The sequence below is a fragment of the Myotis daubentonii genome, chromosome 1 (genome assembly GCF_963259705.1).
Source record: "Myotis daubentonii chromosome 1, mMyoDau2.1, whole genome shotgun sequence".
Classification (NCBI taxonomy): Eukaryota; Metazoa; Chordata; class Mammalia; order Chiroptera; family Vespertilionidae; genus Myotis; species Myotis daubentonii.
In genome coordinates, this window is record NC_081840.1 from 45,358,790 (window position 1) to 45,364,789 (window position 6,000).

General features: G+C 50.6%; 1 non-coding gene across 1 annotated transcript; it reads right to left on the minus strand.

The window, feature by feature from the left end:
- Window positions 1–3,179: 3,179 nt before the first annotated feature.
- On the minus strand, window positions 3,180–3,266 carry LOC132224624 (small nucleolar RNA SNORD35). Its single transcript, XR_009450704.1, has one exon. It is a non-coding gene; the product is annotated as a small nucleolar RNA SNORD35 (small nucleolar RNA).
- Between the last annotated feature and the right edge of the window lie 2,734 nt (window positions 3,267–6,000).

Below are 6,000 nucleotides of genomic sequence, written 5' to 3' on the forward strand. Positions count from 1 at the left end.
CCTTCATCCAGTAACCCCCTCTCCTGTGGGAAGGGTGGGTCTAGGGGAGGAAGTGGAGGGGGGCCACCTGGCCTGAATGGGCCTGACTTTTGTCACACTCTGCTCATTTTGACTGAATAAAAGTCCTGTTGCCAAAGTAAACCTCCAGTGTTTTGATGGCTGTGTCAGGTCTTGGAGGGGTGGGTGAGAGTGTGGGCCAGGCCCGATGCTCACAGGGTCAGAGCCCAGGATGATAACAGCAGACTGCCCTGTACCTTGCCTGGGTGCAAGGCTTCCTGGGTCCTCAGCACCTCACTGGGAGGTAGATATTCTAGTTACCATCTCAGTTTTACAGAAAGGATAAGCCATTTGCCGCAGGGTCTGCATTCCATCCGCTGCTCCATGCCTCCCTCGGCTCCATAGGGACAGCCCATCAGCACTGAGCAGGTGCCGCGCAGGGCTATCTGTGTGCTCTTCATGCATCATCTACAAGGAAGGACTGTTTTCCTTCCCCAAAGTTAAGGAAGCTGGGGCTCTGACCGAAGGACTCTTTCCAGGGCACAGTCAGAGCCCCTGGCCCGACCTCTCCATTCCTCCCTGTCCTCTCCTCACTGCAGGCTCCTGAGGCAGGTGTCTGAGGCTGCTGAGGTTTAGGCCAGGCCAGGAGACCCGGAGGGCTCAGCAGGCCCCGAGCTTCCTGAGAGGCAGTGTTGTAATGCAACGGCTGAGCCTGTTCATGACCCCTCTGCTGCCGAAATGGAAAGCCAGGGCTCGCTGCTGGGAGGCTCTGCAGGGCGAGTCCCATACCCAGAGGACCCCGAGGAGCTTTTGAGAGGAACACACCAGGGCAGTGGTTTGCAAGCTGGGCGGCCTGGCTGTGGCCAGGGGTGTGGGAGAACTTCGCCGGGGGCCTCTACTCTTCCTGCTCACCCTCATCCAGAGCAGGTCCACTTCCATCTCCCTTACACGCTGGGCTCTACGTGAGATTTCATTTACAAACAGGGCCCTGCTCCTGAAAGAACGCTTGAAAGCTGCTGGTCTGGCATTTCCAGAAGCAGCCTGCTGGGGTGGCTGGGGCGGAGGTCAGGCCAGAGACAATGACTGCTGTGGATGCCTAAGGCCACCCTAGTCCCTGTCCTGCAAAGCGGGGGGAGTGGTTGACTTGATCTGACTTTCCCAAGGCAAAGAACTAAACCCAAACTAAATGTAGACAGACTACCTCACCTTTTTCTATACAAAACTTGGCAAGCACAGGACCTCTTCAACACTCCAGCCATCCGAGAGCTGCCTGGGAAGGTGGTGGGCTTGTCATTCGATCAAGCAGACCCTGCGAGGGTAGGAGAACAGACCAGGTGACCTCCAGTGCCCCTGTCCCCTCCAAGAGTCCAAGATGCTAATACCTCCCCCACAGAGGCATCAGGTAAACATTTAGAGACCACCTAACATGACTCATGACTCATGTAGAGGTATGCAAATTGCACGCCACTTACATCAAATACAGGTAGGGCCTGTTCTAAAAAGGCCCTGAACTGGGCTGTGGTAGCGGGAGAAGCAGGGTTCCAATGAGGAGTTCAGCAGAAATAGATGTCAAAGCTGAGCGGCTCATCTGGAGTCTGGGCCCTAAGATCTCAAATAGTCAGGCCTCCGGCTGAAGACACTGTCCCTAACGCACGCACATAGGTGCACACGCATACACGCACATGGGCAGAAAGCAGCAGCAGCAACCTGCTGCAATTCGTTACTGCTCTGTAACAAACCACCCCACAAGTTCCTGGTTCATCCTAACATTTATTTGCTCGCAACTCTGCTCAGGAGGGGAAGTCTGGTTGGAAACAGGACATGGAGGAGCAGGAACAGACAAGGATGAGAGAGTCTGCCCTGAACTCTGGATTCAGGCCAGCGTCAGGGAGGGGGACACCTGAACCCATGCCCCTCCCACAAGGACTGATTATGGGGAGTTCTGCTGCCCTGGGTCCTCATGGAGCCCCCTAGGGCAGGGAGGCAGGGAGGGGGAGAGCAGAGGCTGAGAAGAGGACTGAGGAGCCAGGCTCCTGAGCACACAAACAGCCTGCTGGCCACCCTGTGCCATATGCCCACTGGCCTGGTCCTCACTCCAAAATGCCTACAGCCTGGCCTGACTTGCATTAGGCAATAGTTCTTTGATAAAAAGCCAAAAGCACGATCAAAAAAGGAAAAAAAAAATAGATACTTTGAATACCACCAACATTTTAAATTTTTGTGCTTAAATGATCAAGAAAATGCAATGAGCCCTAGCCAGTTTGGCTCAGTGGATAGAGCGTTGGCCTGTGGACTGAAGAGTCCCAGGTTTGATTCCGGTCAAGGGCATATGCCCGGGTTGTGGGCTCGATCCCCAATGGGGGGCATGCGGGAGGCAGCCAATTAATGATTCTCTTTCATCATTGATGTTTCTATCTCTCTCTCCCTCTCCTTTCTCTGAAAACGATACAAAAAAATATTTTAAAAGAAAAAGAAAATGCAATGACAACCATAGAATGGGAGAAAATAATTGCCAATCATGTCTCTCGTAAGGAACTTTTATCTAGAAAATATAAAGAATACTTATAATTTGATGATAATAACAACTCAATAATAAAAATACAAGTAACCCAATTTAAAAATGGGCAAAGGATCTGAATAGACATTTCACTAAAGAATATACACAAATGGCCAATAAGCACATGAAGAAAGGAAAAGTAAAACCACAGTGAGATATCAGCTCCCTCCCTCTAGGATGGCTAGAATGAAAAAGTCAGATCATACAAGTATTGACGAGGCTGTGGAGAAACCAGATCCTCCTACACTACTGGTGGGAATGAAAAACAGTGCAACTGCTGTGATCAACAGTCTGTCTGTTCTTCAAAAGGCTGAACATGTCGTCACTACCTGACCCAGCAGTTCCATTCCTGGGTGTATATTCAAGAAAAATTAAAACATGTTTCCTTGTTTCTTGGTAATAGACAGTCCGTTTTTATTGGGTTCAGACCAGGAGGCCATGAGTCTTGAGGATCCCCGTGTCTCGCAGGTTTCTGTAGGCCTGTTTCTGTAGCCTCCTGAGCTGCCTTTTCTTCCGGTCATGGGTCCTGGCCTTCTCCTTCCTCTTCTCTTCCTGAGTGTCCGTGACTCGCTAGTGCTTCCAGCCAGACGCCTAGAGAGGCAAAGCTCTGTAAGGCTCTGTGCTCCTCCCAGCATCAGCTAAGCCATTGGCGTTACCGGCGCTGCCCACAGTGGCATCCGCAGACCAGCATGAGAAAAAGCCATCATCTGCTAGCCTTGGGGACAGCAAGTTCACCCCCCTTGGGGCCCAGATACCCGTTAGCCCACTCAGCATAACCTGGAACTCCCTAAAAACATGTTTACACAAAAACTCATACGCCGATATTCTTCATTGCATTATCCCTACTGGATAAAATGTGTAAACAACTTAAATGCCCATCAGCTGATGAAAAAATGAAATGTGGTATATCCATAAAACAGGTATTTTTAAATAGTAAAATGGGTGAACCTTGAAAACATTATGCTAAGTGAAAGAAGCCAGTCCCAAAGGACTGTATGATGTGTGATTCCATTTATATGAAACTACTAGAGGCCCAGTGCACAAAAATTTGTGCACTCAGGTTGGGGGAGGGGGTCCCTCAGCCCAGCCTGGGCCCTCTCTCAGTCTGGGACCGCTTGGGGGATGACCACCTGCTGGCTTAGGCTGCTCCCCAGGGGATTGGGCCTAAGATGGCTGTCAGACATCCCTCTGGCAGCCCAGCAGCCCTCAGGGGATGTCCACTTGCCAGTGGGGAGCAGAACTAAGCTGCAGTCAGACATCCTTAGCGCTGCTGAGGAGGCAGGAGAGGCTCCCACCACCACCGCTGTACTGGCAGCCATCAGCCTGGCTTGTGGCTGAGCAGAGCTCCCCCACGTGAGAGCGCACTAGCCACCAGAGGGCAGCTCCTGCATTGAGCATCTGCCCCCTGGTGGCCAGTGTGTGTCATAGTGACCAGTCATTCCCAGTCTTTCTGCTGTTAGGATCAGTTTGCATATTACCCTTTTACTATATAGGATAGAGGCCTGGTGCACGGGTGGGGGCCGGCTGGTTTGCCTTGAAGGGTGTCCCGGATCACGGTGGGGGTCCCACTGGGGTGCCTGGCCAGCCTGGGTGAGGGGCTGATGGCTGTTTGCAGCTGGTCACACCCCCTTCAGGGTAGGGGTCCCCACTGGGGTGCCTGGCCAGCCTGGGTGAGGAGCTGATGGCTGTTTTCAGTCTGGCCACACCCCCTTTATGGTGGGGGTCCCCACTGGGGTGCCTGGCCAGTCTGGGTGAGGGGCTGAGGACCGTTTTCAGGCTGGCGGGCGACTGAAGCTCCCAGCCTCTCCTTTTTTTCTTTTTTTTTTTTTATTCTGGGATTTATTTATCTTCTATAATTGAAACATTGTTGCCATCACTGGCGTTCCAAGCTCTGAGGCCATGGCTGGCTGAAAGCAGGTATCTGGGGTTTGTTTAGCTTCTATAATTGAAACATTGTTGCTTCCAGAGCTCAGAGCCGGGCTGCGGCAGGCGGGGAACCTTGGCTTCCTCCATCACTGGAGCAAGCAAGCCTCCTGCTCGCTTCAGCTGCGTGGCTGCCAGCCGCCATCTTTGTTGGCAGTTAATTTGCATATCCTGCTGATTAGCCAATGGGAAGCATAGCGGAGGTGTGGTTAATTACCCTTTTTGTCTTTTATTAGATAGGATGTCTAGAACATCAAAGGAGATTAGTGGTTGCCTAGATCTGGGGGGCTGAGGATTGGGGGAAATGAGGAGCGACTGTTCATGGGTACAGAGTTTCTTTTGAGAGTGATTAAAATGTTCTAAAATTGTGGTGATGGACCCTAGCCGGTTTGGCTCAGTGGATAGAGCATTGGCCCACGGACTGAAGGGTCCCAGGTTCAATTCTGGTCAAGGACACATACAGGTTGCAGCAGTAGGCAACCAATCGATGTGTCTCTCTCACATCGATGTTTCTGTCTCTCCCCCTCCTTTCCACTCTCTCTAAAACAAACAAACAAAACAATGGAAAAAATCCTTGGGTGAGAATTAACAAAAAAATATATTAAAAAGTAAAATTTGGTGATGTTTGCACAACTATGTGAATAGACTAAAAACCATTGAATTGCACAATTAAATGCATGAATTGTATGGTATGTAAATTACATCTTGATAAAAGCTATAAATTCATAGTAAGTGAAGTATGCAGTTTAAGTGCAAACAATCCATTGTTACAGGTAGAGAAACTGGGGTGGGCAGGGCAAAGTCACCCAATTGGAGGGTGGGGATGAGGTAAAGTAGACAGTAAGTGTGAAGGGGTCTTTAGAGCTTTGGGAGCCTGGAAGCTCTGTGGTCCTGGGAGGGCTGTGTCTGGAGGGGTTTGCTGCCACCCTGTGGAATTATTTAAGATGACATCTATGGGGACCAAGGCCTGATCGCTACCGTATCTGATTGAAGCTAAAGGTTAGTAGGTGCTGTGCCCCATACAAGAGACAGGCCCAGCCAGCTGATAGGATAGGCTTGAAAAAAATAACTGCAATCTATCTATATACTTACTTGCATTGGTACCAGCAACAAGCTGTAGAAACAGAAGAAAACGTGAATCACTGAGGTCTGGAATTAAGGAAGGCTCCAAAGAGGAGCGGAGAAGGGAGAAAGGGCACCCAAGGCAGAAGACACAGCACAAGCAAAGGCCTGGAGGTGTGAAGTGCATGGTGGTGACATCCCTGAGCAGCCAGGAGGCTGTCACTTGCTGCATGGGGCCTGGCACTCAGTAGCTGCTGAGTAAATATATAAATGCACGATTGCTAGGTTTGCAGAGCATATGCTTTGCGCACAATTGATGTACCTGAGGAAAGCTTTAGGTGGCTTGCTTACCAGGCAGAAAGGGAAACTAGCAAGAGGGTCAAATAGCCTGGAGCTCCTATAGAGGGAAAGAGCCTCTATGGAGTCCTTAGTGCCCCAGTGATACTGACGACACCTCTGTT